Genomic DNA, 13,135 nt, shown 5'->3' with positions numbered 1-13,135 from the left:
GTCCAAGAAAGGAAGGAGCAGGCAGAAGAAGGAACGCCGAGTACTCTTTCGGTACACGGTCCAAGAAACGTCGTAGGCGGCATGTGCCCAGGAACGAAGGCTCAGGGATAACAAGGACTCAGGAGGAGCCTTGGGCAACTTCAGAACTGGACACAATGTGCCCAAAAGCATATGGCAGTGTAATTATTTTGTTGAGTTGTATTTTCTGTAAGAAAATAAAATGCCTACGGCATACAACTTTTCCATACACATAAGTTGTCTGTGATTTATTACTTAGGTAGGGATCTGGTAGGAGAAGCAAAGTGAACCCACACTACTCAGCCTAGTGCATTTGCCTTGGATACCAAGTTACCGCAAATTACGCCCAAGACAGTAACTTCCTTAATACGTCGGCGCAGGCATATGCAGCGCATGAGTGAGTGCGTGTGAGGTACCGCAAATTCCCCAAGACGGTACTTTCATTGATGCGACGGCAAACAAAAGGCATAGGCAGCACACCAGGCGCCGAGGCTTAGCCCACGGCCTGGTGCCCCCTTTATATGGCCAGGCCTGCGCCCGGTCTCACCGTGTGGCGTCACCCTCCTCTGGGCGGTGCCCACCCGGCCACGGGCCCGTCCCCCGATCCCGCCAAGCCCAATGAGGGTTTGGCACTAAGGGGGGCCCCGCCAATAACATTCTTCGAATGGCGCGGGAGCCTGGCGTTTCACTTGCACTCTCACGAAAGTTAGCCCCTTGCAGCCGGCCATGAGAGCGATGTAGACGCTGGGAAAATGTTGGCACTGAGTGATGCGCTCATGCTCGGCACTGACTAATGCGCTCATGCTCTCTTGCTGGGCACTAGATGCGCTCATGCCCTCTTGCTCGGCACCGATGCGCCCATGCTCTCTTGCTCGGCACTGGTGCGCTCATGCTCGGCACTGACTGCTCTTCTAGTAGATTAAAAGAAATCTTGACAAATAATGATTGCCAGTTAATTTGCACAGCCTGGGTGTATAAGCAAGCTCCAGTTTAACAGTGAAAACATGTTTTAATTCATTCAAATACAATAACGATAGCAAATAAAAAGCATCTGCCTTGATGCCTGGCTGCAGGTTTTGAAAATTTGTTTTCAGTCAAATGTTTAATGTGTTCTTTTTTTGAATGTTTGATCAATGGCAACCCACGGTTATAAGGTTTCTCCATATAGGATATTGAACAGGGCTTTTCTTACAGTTCTGCAGGTGAAAAATGTGTGCGCATGCCTCAAAGCCTTGAATTGCTTGTACAAAAGCTAGAGACGCATATCAGAGTGGGTTGGGGTAGGTAAAGACCTTCACCCCGTTACTTTTTTACTCACATGTAGCACGCTATTTTAGTTCACTTTTTTATATTCAAAATGTGATGTTTTGTTAGCAGCAAATTCCAGGAAAAGCATTGGGCTGCCAGAGGTAAGTAGCGTGCAGGGCTGCCGGAGGTAAGTAGCGTGCAGTTGGTGTAAGAGTCTATGTGAAAGGAGACAACTGACCTGGGAGTGCCCAGGAGAGTGAAAGGAAGAGCCTCATCAGCAGTGGAAGGTGCGGTAAAAATGCGGCAATAACAGCGTTATCGCCACATTACCGCGCCACCCAATCACGAGTTTAGGGGAAAGTTGGAGGACTCCCCGCCTCCAGCTCTGAGCTCAAGGTGAATGTGCCGACTTTCGCCCATTTTCAGTACAATTATCGCAGCACAATTAACACTGTGGTAATTGTGCCGAAAATGCCCCATTGGTCTAGGGGGACTTACATCACCACCACCGCTTGTGATCCGGCAGTAATGCCACTGGACCAAGTGGTGGTAACAGTAATTGGGTTGGACGGTATTCCATCGGATTTACCGCCCAGCTCCTGATGAGGCTCAAGTCTTGAAGGTTCATTCCTGCTCACGTTGGGGGTGATCTGCTAGTTCAACCAATTCGTGTTTCTGCAATTCTAATATGGTTGATTAACATACAATTTCCTCACAATCTGGGAGATGATAATTCAGCGGAATCGGAATTAAATAGAAAGACACGTTTTAAAAAAGGTCAAACGTTACCTAGAACAGGGCTGCCAAACAGAAAGGAAAAAGGACAGACGGTGTCTATGTCTTGAAGATAAGTAGGGGCAAAGGGTACGGAGTCTTGCAAAGGGGGTAGAGTAACGTTGGAGGGGTGCACACTCCGTTGGGCCTGGGGCAGCAGAAAGCCTAAACACGCCACTGTAGGTCGCCTCATGTCTTAGCCTGCCCTATAATGATAGGTCATATGTTACAGACGGGCACATCATATGTCACCCCAACACGCTCCCAGTTTGACCAACTCGGTATACATACAGTTTACACAAATCCAGCACATAACCAATTGTGCAAACCCTGCACGGAAAATCCCAAATTAGCAGCAAACATCACAAAATGTAAACCACGACTGGAGAAATGCTGCCTTTTCAGCTCAGAAGACATACAGCACTTAAACCCACACGCACCGGAGCATAGTGGTAATACTTGTGAGGGGGTGGGGGGACTGTGGGTCAGGACAAGTCACACAGAGAAAACGTTTCCCCAACTATGGCCCAAAAAAACTTGTATTATGTAGCCCTGAATGACCCCAGTCTTACAGACCCATAGGGCTGTGTGAACAGTAGGTCTTTGCATTATCCAACTCCATGGCACTCAGTCACTAATTCTACCAGCGGGTTGCATAGAGAGAACTGCAGCGTGCGCCTTAACCCACTGAGCATCCTATTGGTCGAATGCACCGAACCACAAGATGTCCTCGATTAGTGGAGACACCCCAGGAAGGCTTACACCAGTTTGGGCGCTGGCCCGTTACCGCCCTCAGAAAAACAGAGTACGGGCAACAACAAAAAAGCCCCACAGAGAAGCATGGGTGCACGTAGGCTACAAATTCGGTGGTCTGGGGTGGAAACCAGGGGCGTTGCTAGGGTGGGGGAGCTAAATGGGCTATAGCCCCTGATCTTTTGGTTGTAGCCCCGGATAGAATCTCAGGAGCTACAGCCAAAAGACTAGCTAGCCGCCCAGTCCCAACAGTTCCGACATCAGCATAGCCCCGGATCTTTCCCAGACCTAGCAACTCCCCTGGTTGAAACCCTTCAAATGTTGGGGGAGGTGCTAAGTTCAGAGACTGTGGCGAGGGTCAAACTTACTTGTGCGGGAGCATGCAACTTCTTTACACATTCTAGTAAGACTTTCTGTTGCGACTTCAATGTTACAAGCAGTTATCTCTCACCTTCCTTTCTGAAACCACACACTTAAGGATTGCTGCGAGAAGGAGCCATCTCCTGTCCCCCATACTCTTCTAATCTCTCCCCTAACATGCAAGTACTAACCCCACATAATTTCAATTGCCGAAAAATATATGCAGGTGCTAACAACGAAATGCTTCACCTCAGTAATGGCAACGTCTTTGTTAACCGGGAAGCCCAGCACTGTTTAAGTTCTGTCCGGCCACGGCTCTGTAGGTCAGCCAGGTCGAGCCAACATAGCCCAACTATCAGGGGGGCGGTGGAGGGGAGGGTTTAGAGCCCGATCTGCTCAACGGTGTTGTGCCACTGCAGACAAGCCCTTTTCTTTGCAAACATGGTCCATAAACAAGTATCCCTCGCCATAGCGCCTACTATTTGACACGACAGCGCCTACTATTTGACACGAGGAGTCAAGAGCGAATGGGAACCCCAAAAAGGGCCGCGTGCTCTTTCTTGGGGGAGGTGAACCGTTCCTAAAACCGAGAGCGGTGTTTGGGGGCTCCCGATGGATCCCACCATTCAGCACCAATTTGATCACCTGCACTTCAGTATATGCACTCACTGTTATTGGGCTGGAGGTTCGCGGAGCCGCCGTCCCTGTAGGGTGCAGTTGGAGGGCTCTTGGTGGTTTAGGGGCTTCCCGGACAAAACTGGCCCTTCAGCGGGGGTTGGGACCAGTTCCCCTGAAATCCGCACAGGTCTAAGGTGATCGACTGCTCGCTGCCTCTGTTAATAGCCTCACCCTATCAAAAGAGAGAGGGCGGCACCCGTGCAGCCTCACCTGTGCCGCGCCCCCACTCCCCCTCACGTGACGTGCCTGGTGTAAAGATCACCCGGCCTGACACTGAAGCTAGGAAGCCACACCCCCTAACAGCCCCTCCTAATCGGTTGTCTACGGCGCACTGCAAGCAAGATCGAATGCGCCGCCAGGCTTAGAGCCTGCTCGACTTCCATGGACAGCACAATAATGACTTCTGGGCAGGTCTGTTTCAGCTGTACTGAGCCAGCTCGGGCGCTTCAGCCAGAGGCGCTATACTGCCGGCACTTCTCAGCAGCGTCCCTGAAAGAAAGAGATTTACGAAATGACTGATTTTAGGCGGTGCTCTCTTGCACAGATATGCATAATATTTGTATAATAATGTGTCATTTATATAGCGCTTTTATCCAAAGCGCTTTACATAGAACATTTTTACATACAATATTAATTAAATGGGTGGTATGTGGACATTGTTCACTAGGATTGCACAGCATAAAAGTCAGGACCAAGTGATTTTTTTTGGCAATACATTTAAGTGCAGCATTTATGTTAATGTTAAAGGACATTTGTACCGCGCACTATCACCACCGAAGTGGTCCCCTGGCGCTCTGGCGGCTCTGAAAAGGGGAGGAGAGGGGCTGGGTTAGTGGGAATAAGATAGAAAAAAAAGAGAGCAGTGATGTGCTGTTGGCACCCTCAGCCCGGTGGGTCCGTTGGCTGGGCTTGGGGTGTTTTATGGTCCGTAGTCGTCGTGTTCTGTTGTGCAAGTCTATGTGTGGTTTGTTTTGTTTTTGCATTGTTGTGAAGTTTGTGCGGATTGCTGCGTCTTAGGCTTGTGGTTGTGTTTGGTTATAGTTTGAGAGGTGTATGCAGAGGGATGGAATTGTTAGTTGGTTGGTTAGTTGGCATTGCTGTCCTTGCAATTGTGGGATTCCATCTGGGAGCGGTACATGCTAACCGTCATATTTCTATCTAGATGCCGGGCAAGCTAAAGTTCAGAATTCCATACTAGTGTGGCACATGCTAACAGTCACATTTCTGTCTAGATGCGACGCAAGCTAGGGTTCAGAATCCCGAGTGTGGTGCATGTTAACAGTCACATTTCTATCTAGATGCCGGGCAAGCTAAAGTTCAGAATTCCATACTAGTGTGGCACATGCTAACAGTCACATTTCTATCTAGATGCGACGTGAGCTAGGTTCAGAATTCTAAGTGTGGTGCATGCTAAGAATCACATTTCTATCTAGATGCGGCGTGAGCTTAAGTTCAGAATTCCACACTAGTGTGGCACATGCTAACAGTCACATTTCTATCTAGATGCGACGTGAGCTAAAGTTCAGAATTCCATCTAGTGTGGCACATGCTAACAGTCACATTTCTATCTAGATGCGACGCAAGCTAGGTTCAGAATTCTAAGTGTAGTGCATGCTAAGAATCACATTTCTATCTAGATGCGACGTGAGCTAAAGTTCAGAATTTCACACTAGTGTGGCATATGCTAACAGTCACATTTCTATCTAGATGCGACGCAGGCTAGGTTCGGAATTCTAAGTGTGGTGCATGCTAAGAATCACATATGCTAACAATGACATTTCTGAAATTCCATCTAAGTCTGGCATATGCTAACAATCATATTTCTATCTATTTATGCTGGAAACACACGCGACACACATACATATTTTCTCACTATTAGTGTAGAGCATATTATGCAGATGAACTCAGGAATCCACGTATCATTTTCAGCATGCGCAACCTATCTTTAAACATTTTTTTCTGAAAAACCCCATTTAGTTTTCCCTCAAAAATATAAGACAGTATGGCCGATTTCTGGGCATAGGGACGAGGGGCTGATTCATGGAATTTGTGCGCCGAAAAATGGGGATTTGTGCGCCATTCTGGCCGCGAATCCCTGTTTAAGAAATGGCGATTTGCAGGCAGAATGGCGCACAAATCCATGTTTTTCCGCGCACAAATTCCATGAATCAGTTTCCCACTTTCGGACACGCATCCTTCTATTGGCATAAGGACAGCACTTCTTAGTCGAACTGCCAAGCTGCAAGAGGACAGTGGCACTCATTCTGGGCAGAGCGTCTATACTATTAAAGGGATAGTTGCACGGCACTACCTCTCAGTAAGGCGTCTATACTATGTTTTTTAATGTATTTATTGTGAATTAGATCACAAATGGAACCTTATACAAAGTCAAACAGGAACATAATAAATCATAAAAAAGCAGAAAAGAGATCTATTGGCACCATCCAAAACCACAAGACCCACTCAGCATTAGGGGATGTTCCAGCCGCTGCAGGGGGCGCTCGAGGGACGTTGCGCATAGCGTGGGTGCCCCTCTGGCAGCCCCCCGCCCTTCCCTTGGGGCTTTGCAGGTCCCTACCCCTTCCGCTCCACACGAGCGGGGGGGGGTGTCCCCAGCGTGGGCATTTCCGGCCAGCCCTGGGGACGGTCTGCAAATACGGAGGAGGACTGCAAGAACGACTTCTTTGCAGTCCTCCTCTGGCGAATTAGGGTGGCAGCAACAATTAGGGAGTGGACGTTCGGATACGGCTTCGTTTCACAGCGTAATCACGGGATAAGAAAAGGTATGGTGGGGAGTTGATGGGCAGCTCAATGGTGTTTGCCCTTGCCGCAAGTAGAGCCCGAGTATGTCCTCCACTGGGGTGCCATTGTGGACACAGGGGTACCGATTATGCCGCTGGACCGCATGGCTCTGCCACAGGGTCTGGGGGGCTGCAGCCATTGCAACGGCCGGAGGTGGCGGTATGTGCAGTGTGGATGGGTGGTGCAGGGCACCCACTCTTGCCGCAAGGCCCGGTGGCTGGGGAGCATTCCATCCGCCAAAATGGCAGCAGGATGGGAGTAGAGGTGTTGGCACGGGAGCACAGCCATTTGTCTGGGGCCGAGCCTCAGGCATTTCCTCCATTGGGAGAATTGCGTAAATAGCACCAGATGTGCCCGTTTCTTGGGCTTCAGTGGGACGCAAGCGGGTCTTTGTTCGTCGGCTTCGCGCTTGCTTATAAGGGTGTTGAGGAAACGCTGGCTTTCCTTGGCATCGTTCGGCTTGCCCCCGTCCTGCCCCTAATTATGTAAGGCTGCTGCAGTGTTCGGTACTCGGGTGTGGGGTGCACACATGGTCGGGCATGGGGCAAGCACCGTGCCATGGGGGCTATATGTGTTAGGAGGGGTCGAGCATTTTCTAACACGCCTATGCGCGTATGTTTCATTTGTCCAGGCGAAGCCGGAAAGCAAGTTGGATCAAGGTGGGGGAATTAATATGAAACGCGATAAAAGGTTTTTGGGATGAAGGGGCCGATTCATGGAACAAATGTGTGCCGAAAATCTTGGCGCAAGCGTGAAAAAGCAAGCGCACGTGCATGCATGTGATTCATGGAAGTGCCTGCGTGTATTTACTGGGGGATGTGCGCCGAATCCTTGCGTGGCGTACACGGGCGCACACGTCATTCCAACATCCCGAACGCCGTGCACGACGCGCTCAGCGATAGCTCACAACTTTGGCACACACACCAAAAAGGGTGCGGGACACGGGGCGTAACACGCAGAATGGGGAACAACACATGAAAAAGAAGGCGTAACTGGGGAAGTACTGCAGGGAAATACACGGAACGCCCACACGCACGCGAACAACACGTATTCATGGAATCGAATAGGGGAAACCCGCGCACGCTAAAAGATGTGCACAGGCGTCAACACGTCCACCACACAAGGCAGGCGGAAGCGTCCCCGCGCACAGTATAAAAGTGCGCACAACAACAAACACGTATACACAGCTACGATGAATGCCCCATTTGTCGCAGTGCTGATCGTGGGACACCGCAGGAGGCGAGAATAGCCAGGCCCCACATTTTTTTGCCCCGGACCAGCCTTTTTGGGATGCCTGATGACCAGGTCTATGGCAGGTATAGAGGTTTCCACCTCATATCATCCTAGACCTTGTCAGGGAGTGGGAAGATGACCTTACATCCCCCACCCTGTGCTCCCAAGCATTGAGCCCCTTGCTTCTGAAGGTGCTCAATGTCCTGCATTTTTTGGCCACTGGGTCATTTCAGCGGACAACTGACATAGTGGGGGGAGGGTCTCACAGGCCACGCAGTCACGCTGCCTACAACAAGTGTTGGCAATCATGACTGCATGCCCCTCAGTCCGCAGGCACATTTACATGCCCAGAACACCCACGAAAGGCAGACCGTGGTCCAGGACTTCAACAGGGTGGCACACTTCTGCAAAGTGCTCGGTGCCATAGATTGCACCCATGTGGCCCTACGTCCACCTAGGGCCACTGAGCACATCTATCTAAACCACAAGCACTGGCATTCCATCAACGTGCAGGTTGTATGCGATGCAAAGGGAATCATCACCTCTGTCTATGCAAACCACCCTGGCTCAACCCATGACAGTTTCATATACAGAATGTCCGCCCTGAGCCAGGCCCTGGAAGCTGGGAAGCATGCCGACACATGGCTCCTAGGTGATTACAAATGCCTGTGCACATGCATGTCACAGACAGACAAATACACAAACCCAACTAATCACAACCATTATCACCCCCCGAGGGGACAGTGCCTGCCCTCTGAGCAACCACATGATGACACCAATCCGGAACCTCACCACACCACCCCAGGTAACATACAACGCTGCCCGTATTGCAACCAAGGCACATCGGAGTGCTCAAGTCACGCTTCCGCTCCCTTGACCGCTCTGGCGGCTAGCTACTATATGCACCCCCAGTAGTGTGCAGGATCATTGTGGCAGCATGTGTCCTGCACAATGTTGCAACACGGCAGGGCGTACCGGTGGACATGGTGGTGCCCCCACATCCCCAACCACACGCACAGGCGCTGCCCATGGAGGGGAAAGGGCAAGTGGCGAGGCAGCCCGGACCCAGCTTGTGGCCACATTTTTCACCTAAACTCCCACCCCTGCGGAGTGCACACAGGCCTGGCACATACCAGGTGACAATCGATAATGACAAAGAGACAGTCAACTGTCACAACCTTACCACCCTGAGGATGTTGCCATGGGAGTGCTACATTGTGTGCATCCCTAGCTACTTAAACATAACCAATCCTGTGTGACCAAAAGGAACACATGCAAGGTGTGTATCACACCTCCCCCCCCGCAAAACAGGCCATGACAATCCCTGGTATGTCACCCAAACCCTCCCAAACCACATTACCCTTGTCTGCCACACCATGACATGGCATGCAACAGCAGAAGGCCAACACATGACCAATAATATACGAAGTGACATGTGTTGAATGGAAAGTGGCCCGAGACAATGATGCCTGACATGGATTCAGATTAAATGACTGACAACAACCTCCCACACATACCAAGTCATACACAAATGCTGCACACCAGTGGTAGCTTCAACACAGCACTGAATGCCTGTTCACATGCACATTGGGCAAGGCAAATTCACCACTCCCAAACCCGTGTGCTTTGTGTGTCTCCTGCTACACACTGCTCAGCACAGAGCACAGTGAGCAGCCACTGTGTTGGGGATACATCTTGAGCATCACATCAAAAGGACCATTTAACACATTTACCCACTGACGCATGTCCACGTTCCCCAAATGGTAATTGATCATGCGCTGCAGGGACACAGCGTGCCCGAGAAGGCAATATGTGTGCACCTGTGGGCATGGAAGGGTGGTTGTATGTGTGGTGGAGCATTGTGCAACTCTGTATGTCAGTAGGGACATGCACTCAATATATGCATGTCAAATCAAGTGACCCTCAGTGTCCTATACACATCACATGTGAACATTGCCCATGTGTACACCCCAGCATGTCAACCCACAAAAATCCCCTGACACCTGAAAAGTAAATACAACACAGGAACAGCCACTGACCAGCAGAACAGATCATGTACATAGTACCCCACAATGACATTGTCAGAGAGTGCCCAAACACTGTAGCCCAGGCTCACTGTCCAACAACAAAAGGGCCTCCCTCATTTACTGATAACCATGACCTTCTGAACAACTGTGTCTGGGGTATGTAGCCTTCTCCTTTTTAGTCTACCTGGCTACAGGATCCCCCTACCCCTTGTTCTTCATGTTCCACCTTGCGTGTAAATAAGGGCCAGCCCCCTCAGTGGCCTCCTTGACTGTTACAAAAACCAAATCGCAGACAACTCCAATGAGCCAAACCCCCAAACCAGGTAAAAAGCCTCTTGGCACAAAAATACCCTAGAAGAGTCTCCAGTAGATTACTCGAAGTGGAAAAAATAGTCCTGGCACATGTACAAGCAGAATGATCGAACTACCAAGGTAGCACAGTTCAACAATGGTTCAACATGAAGGGTACCTTTCACCGGAAACAACATACAATGAGGATGCAACAACTGCTCCGGTCTCCAGGCGCAGGAGTGGCACAAACCAACCACCCCCTCCGTGGTCTGGGCGCCTGCAAGGTAAAATTTACACAGGCCTCCGAGACCGCAGCGAGGAAAGAGGGTCAGGGATCCGTTGGTTGGACAGGCATTGGTATTCAGGATGACCGGAAAGAGGGTCAGGAGAGGGGAGTTCGATTTGCAAGGGAAAGTAGGCAAAATACAAAATACAACTATTGACAATAACACATACTCAATCAGAGAAACCATGTTCTACATGCACATAGTACGAAATGAGTGAAATGCAAGACAAAGAGAGACTTATCTCTGGGGTGAGTGCTGGCCTCCTGCCTGTGCACTCTCAGGTCCGGTAACAGGATCAGTGCAATGCTGCAAAGAGAGCATGAGTTACTAATGTGTGTGTGTTTACAACACACACACTACATTCCTGCCACAAAGGAAGTGATTTCTCCACAAACAAACACCCTTGTCTGCTGCTATGTACGTATATGTTAGCTTGCCCCTGTGATGATTCATACACTGTCAATGCAGTAAGGCAGGCGCACGTGGGCACGCGGTAAATGGAAGACCAATGCGTCAAGCATCACACATGATAGAATGGTCCCTGGGTGACCCGCTAGACGCGTATAGCGAGGTGCGACTTCAGTACAAGTCGTGTTCTGGCAGCTGTGGATTACAATAGCTAGTGCAAGTGGCAATTTGCACATGCAAATGACATGCACTGCACACGAGTCAGTGCCTCGCTCTGTGTCCCTGTTCTCTGTATATGTTTCTGGCTTGGAACAGTACTGTGTGAATAACTCAGCTTCTATGGAGCAGGGGGGACAGGAGGATATGTGCGACGGCCTCTGCGTGTGCCCCTGACAACTTGTCAAGCTACTTGGCATTTGTCCCTCAACGCATCATAGCTGTACTGTGCGCTTCTACAACAATATCTGACCAAGCTCCCCATCAGTGGCGCTACTTAGCATGCATGTGCAAGTGGCCTGGTGGAAGGTTGGCTGCAGTGTGGCCCCCTTGTGCTGCTCACCTTGCTTGGAGCTCCTGGAAACACGTCTGCTTCTGTTGTCTGAGCACAAGCCCTGTGCTACTGCTTGCGCACACATTCGTATGTCGGCACCACCGAACGTAGACAGGTTTCTGTAGTACTTTGCCCTGTGTCTGCTGGCAAACGTGGTCTAGAGGCTCATTGTCCTGCAAAATGGGCATAAAACATATAAATAACGCAGTTCCCTGTGTGTGTGTGTCTTCATGCTGGTTGTCACTGGGCTATGTTAGAGACCTACATCAGAACTCCTCCCACCATCAGTGTGACTTTGACAGGCAAAGGGTGCAGGCTACTGTCTACAACATGAAGTGCATCAAGCACATATACATGAAAGAAAATAACATACATCACAATCTAGATCAATTAATGCACACATCAATCATGAACCCACCCAAATTGATCACAGACATGCCGTGAATAAAACCACCACAATCCCCACTATGGGTGTTAACACAAGTAGTACAGCAGCAGACAGGCCACAAATATGACAGTCCAAAGTCCTTGTGTAAATGTTTGTTACACCGAACCATCCTTGCGAGCCCATGTATAAGGGAAGCAGGAGTGGCCTATGTGAGTCAGGACCCCAAGCTGCAAACACATACATGAGACAAGCTTGAAGGACTGTAACGCTCACCTGATTCCCACAGAGGCGCTGGTCTTGGCAGGAAGGTGTCTGTGACTCGAAAAGTGATGTGCAGGACTCGATTGGCTTCTGGGGTCGAACCTCTTCGCACTGTGTGTCGAACTCGTAGGGTGAGGTTTCTGCAGGTGAAAGAATATGGGGGTTAATGGTCTGGGTTGTTGAATGTCCCTCTCTCTCTCTCTCTTCCTAGCTTCTCCGTAGAGCCCCCAGGTCAACGTGCTCACCTTAGATAGGTGAATGCTGGACTCTCCATCTGCGTCTGGTGCAGGGTGCCGTTGCCAGTTCCTTCACTGGTGAAACATAGGCCTCTTGAACTCAGAGGATCGTTACCGTCGTTAACTGCACGAGCGGTGAGTTTCCAGACACCTTTTTAGTCTTTATAGTCTTTAGGTGCGTGGCACGTTAATATTGAACAGGACTCTGTATAATGCTTTTCCCTTTTTGTCTTGTAGGACTCTTGAGATGGAAGATGGAGTGAAGCGCCTGGAAATGCGTAAGTAAATGCAAGCGCTCTAACTGTCTTTTTCCCTTGCAGCTTAGTTCCTGCTGAAGAGACGCCGGAGTATTTGCAGGCGTTCTATTGCGACGAGCGCGATGGGCGTAAGTAAATACCTGTCTAATGTCTCTCCTTTTGTCTTTCAGAAGTTGGGTTGCAGCGCCGGAGTCCGCGGAATGCCCGTAAGTAATAATAATGCTTTTGTTTTCACAGGCGGCGATGCAGCGTGAAGAAATCCGGAATTCGCGGAGTGCCGGTAAGTAATAACAATGCTTTTGTCTTCACAGGCGGAGGTGCAGCGTGAAGAAATGGCCGCAGCCGATGGATCAGGTGAGTAAGCACTGCGAGTAAAGGTTGCCTTGCTAACCTGCTGTTTCTTGTCTTTGCAGGTGCTGCTGTTGACTGGATACAGGAATGGTAAGTATAATTCTTGCAGGTTCAGGATCGAAAGAAGAAAGGCTGGAACAGACTCGGTGAGCGTTCTGCTGCAGATGCAGAATAACGCGAAGCACGTTTCATCTATCGGGTGTGGTTTAAATA

The 13,135-nt window shown here is 49.9% G+C and overlaps 1 protein-coding gene across 3 annotated transcripts in view; it reads right to left on the bottom strand.

The window, feature by feature from the left end:
• B3GNT3 (UDP-GlcNAc:betaGal beta-1,3-N-acetylglucosaminyltransferase 3) overlaps positions 1 to 3,992 on the bottom strand; it is a 403,069-nt gene extending 399,077 nt beyond the window's left edge. For all 3 annotated transcript variants that reach the window (XM_069648724.1, XM_069648700.1, XM_069648710.1), the window contains exon 1: positions 3,823 to 3,992. The gene's annotated coding sequence lies outside the window, so the exon portion shown is untranslated. The remainder of the gene's footprint in view (positions 1 to 3,822) is intronic.
• Between the last annotated feature and the right edge of the window lie 9,143 nt (positions 3,993 to 13,135).

Source organism: Ambystoma mexicanum, chromosome 1p (assembly GCF_040938575.1).
Source record: "Ambystoma mexicanum isolate Mex_15411 chromosome 1p, UKY_AmexF1_1, whole genome shotgun sequence".
NCBI classification, from domain to species: domain Eukaryota; kingdom Metazoa; phylum Chordata; class Amphibia; order Caudata; family Ambystomatidae; genus Ambystoma; species Ambystoma mexicanum.
Note: the sequence above shows the minus strand (reverse complement) of the source record. Positions and strands in the feature narration are given on the sequence as shown.